This window comes from Enhydra lutris, unplaced genomic scaffold (genome assembly GCF_002288905.1).
Source record: "Enhydra lutris kenyoni isolate GAN:26980312 unplaced genomic scaffold, ASM228890v2 scaffoldscaffold93, whole genome shotgun sequence".
Classification (NCBI taxonomy): Eukaryota; Metazoa; Chordata; class Mammalia; order Carnivora; family Mustelidae; genus Enhydra; species Enhydra lutris.
The window spans coordinates 2451867-2455259 of NW_019154177.1; the positions used below are offsets into that span (position 1 = coordinate 2451867).

The 3393-nt window shown below is 41.6% G+C and overlaps 1 pseudogene; it reads left to right on the plus strand.

Moving 5' to 3' along the window:
• Positions 1–2105: 2105 nt before the first annotated feature.
• LOC111138604 lies at positions 2106–2596 on the plus strand (annotated as a pseudogene).
• Positions 2597–3393: the final 797 nt, after the last annotated feature.

A 3393-nucleotide genomic window follows, 5' to 3' on the forward strand; every position in this document is an offset into this window, starting at 1 on the left:
GCTATTACTGCTCTCAGTTCAATGGTGTGGTCAGGTGTGCAGAACTCACACGTGTTTTGGGGAAACCACAGTGTGTCTGGAAACAAACAAGAGTTTGGTGTTAGTTTGAGACTTCCAGAACTTCCTGAGTGTAATCTGAAACTGGCCCTTCTGAGGAGAGCAGGGAGAGACTGAAGAACGAGGCAGAGGCAGCCATCTCTAGATTGGTAGGTGGCACTTTTAATTAGTAAAAGAATTTACATACTAGGCTTCTCTTTGGTGGCCGAAGACAAGTTGACCCCTGCACCTGCCTGCCAAATCTTAGAAGTTCATACAGAGGAGGTCCTAACTGGGTTCACTCGCATACAATGTCTAGAGGGTGTGGAAACACTATCTCACTATCTCAAAGCTGTGTCCTTGGGGTGGCTTCTAGAAGCAGGGAATGCTTACAGAACCCATTTCCAAAGACAGGGGAGGGGGTGAAGAGCTCCTGTTGCCAGGGTCCAGCTCACGAGTCAGCCAGTGACCACATCCTCTCAATGACCTGCCCAACATTTGGGAAGAATCCATTTAATTGGATTCATAACATTTCAACCTTTATCTCATTGTCAGAATCAGGGTCCAGAGTTCTAATTTGTACATCATGGAATGGTCTTTATTCATTTCTGTAAAATTAGTAAGTGATTACAGGTACTGGGCAGTGATCCATGTGTTCTGGCAGATTTCTCCCATTATCCTTTGTAAAGATCATGATGTCGCTATTCTCAGCCCCAGTTTTCAGGTGAAGAATTTCTGAGACCTAGTGTATTTTACTGACCACTCGGTTGTATTTTACCACTCAGGGTTTTATAATAGCCTGTTATAAGTTATAGGAGCCTGAAGAAAAAGTAACACTAAAGAGCCAGAATTTTGTTATTTTGATGAAAGCACATTTACGTGACACATAGCATCTTCCATCAGCAGCAATCGTCTTTAGGCATATGAATGCTCAGAAAGAATTTCCATAGTCCAGGTGATTCACGTTTTATTTTCATTGAGGTAAAACATACATAAGGAGAACCATATATAGCTTACACACACATTCTCTGCAAACTGTATGTATCTGTAATACCACCCACCTGAGGAAAGACACAAACCTTAGCAGCAGTAAGCCAGGAGTGTCTCCCATTGCTCCATTCCCCTCACCATCCCGGAGTCTTGACTGTTCTCACTGAACAGATTCATTTCTCTGTCTGCGGCTGGCTTCTTTCAGGGGGAAAATAGACAACCAACCCTACTTCCCATCTCTTATGCTTCCAACACTGCCACCAAATTATATTTTGAGATTTAGATTACTTGATTTGAAAACAATTAACTAGAGAAAGAGGAACTATAATAAGGGATACAGCCAGAATTCTGTGATGACCCCTGTGGTTCCTTTTTCTCTGGTGTGCAGACCTCATATAATCTTCTCTCCTTGAGGGGAAGGAAAAATTCTTCCTCTACTTTTCAAGGTCTTCCAGCTGGTTTAAGAGTTCAATTGATGTGAGACAGATTAACAGGAGAAAAAAGCCCCACAAAGTTCTATTACATATGCCTGGAGGAACAATAATGAAATGGAGAACTTAAGAAATGACCAAGACAGGTGGTTTTTATACTTTTTAGACAAAGAAACAATACATTTTTGAGGAATTGACAGGAGAAAGAAAACAAATGTTTGGGAACTTTACTGAGTAAGGAATTCTAAGTGGAATTTGGACTGAGATAGCAGATTAGTAGAAAACATAACCGGGTTGTAAATACAACCTTATCCGCTCTTAAATTTTCCATCTCTGGTACAAAAATGTCTTTTTACTTCTTAGTACAGAGTGAGTATTTTTCATATGAAAGATGTATTTCCTGCTTTCAGGGAGACCGCAGAGGGTCTGTTTCCCTAATAGCTTCAATTCAATATATCAGTATGTGACTGTGGTACATTTTGGGACAACCTGCCTCTGGCCCCTACACTGCCCTGATTGGATTACATTACATGACAAAGTGGAAGGGATTTTTCAGATGTAATTAAAGTTCCTAAGTTAAAAATAATAAAAAAAGAGAGATTAGGCCTTGCAGTTGCTGCCTCCTGGAGCCACCTGTGGGGCCCAGCCATGGTCAACTCCACTGTGTTCTTCAATGTCACCCTGGACAGCAAGCCCTTGGACCAACTCTCCTTCAAGCTGTTTGCAGACAAAATTCCAAAGACAGCAGAAAACTTTCGTGCTCTGAGCCATGGAGAGAAAGGATTTGGTTATAAAGGTTCCTGCTTTCACAGGATTATTTTGGGATATAAGTGCCTGGGTGGTGACTTCACCTGCCACAGAGGCACTGGCAGTAACTCCATCTGTGTGGAGAAGTTTAATGATGAGAATCTTATCCTGAAGCTTATGGGTCCTAATGTCTCATCCATGACAGACTTGGACCCAACATGAATGGTTCCCAGGTTTCCATCTGCATAACCAAGACTGAGTGCGTTGGCAAGCATGTGGTCCTGGGCAAGATGGAAGGGGGCAGGAATATTGTGGACGCCATGGAGTGCTTTGGGTCCCAGAAAGGCACAACCAGCAAGAAGACTGTGACTTCTCACTGTGGACAAACCTAATAAATTTGACTTGTGTTATCTTAACCACCAGACTATTCCTTCTATAGCTCAGGAGAGCAACCCTTCACCCATCTGCTCAAAACATCTTACAATCTTTGTGCTCTTGCTGCAGTTCTATGGGTTCCATATTTTCCTTACTCCCCTGTAAGTCTAGCTGGATTCCAGAGTTATGTTTATGATTGTGAAATAAAACCTAAACAAAGCAGTGACAAAGAGGGTGACTGGTGATCCTGGATGGGTCTGACCACTCTGAACGAGGGTCCAAAAGAGACATATTTAGAGGGAGAGGGGCTCTCCTGATGGCTTTGAAGAAAATAAACAGCTATAATATGAACTGCTTCTGAAGAGGGTCATGTAGCAAGAATGGTGCCTTTAGCAACCAAGAGTCTGAGTTCTAAAACAACAAGGAACAGAAGTTTGCCAACAGTTGAGTGTGCCTAGAAGAGCCTCAGATGAAATTGCAGCCTTAATGACACTGAATTTAGTCTGCTGAGACACTAAGTAGAAGATACACCTAAGCCATATTCCTAGTCTGCTGAAACTATGAGATAATAAATTTGTGTTATTAGTCATTAAATGTGTAGTAGTTTGTTACATCTCCATAGAACACTAATCTATGAAACTATGTGAACATGGGGATTTCTTAACTGAAAGTCATTCAAGTAGGCTGTCCGTTTTAGAGAAAGAATCATCACCATGAACTGTGACATTCTTAGTATTTCTAGTATCAACAAGAAGTGGGGAAATGAACAGATTTCTTACGGTGGTTTGATCAATTTAGCCAGTTGTCAAATATT